This window comes from Mauremys reevesii, linkage group 6 (assembly GCF_016161935.1).
Source record: "Mauremys reevesii isolate NIE-2019 linkage group 6, ASM1616193v1, whole genome shotgun sequence".
Classification (NCBI taxonomy): Eukaryota; Metazoa; Chordata; order Testudines; family Geoemydidae; genus Mauremys; species Mauremys reevesii.
The window spans coordinates 9,214,090-9,214,318 of NC_052628.1; positions in this window are offsets into that span (position 1 = coordinate 9,214,090).

Sequence of the window (229 nt, forward strand, 5' to 3'; positions counted from 1 at the left end):
ACCAGAAAGTGCAGGATCCCTTGAAAGTTATCCCAGGCCTTGCTTAAAACTCAGCCCAAAACTGACTCCACACTGAACCTTGTGAACTTAGCCCAAGTTTAGGGTTTGTCAAGCGCTGGTCTACACATGTTGAAAGTGCTTTTTATTAAGGAGCCCAGCTATTGCTGAGAGCCTCGGGAAAGTTTTCCCTGCACAGGAAAAAAAGCGAATGCATCAAGTTGTGGTTTCT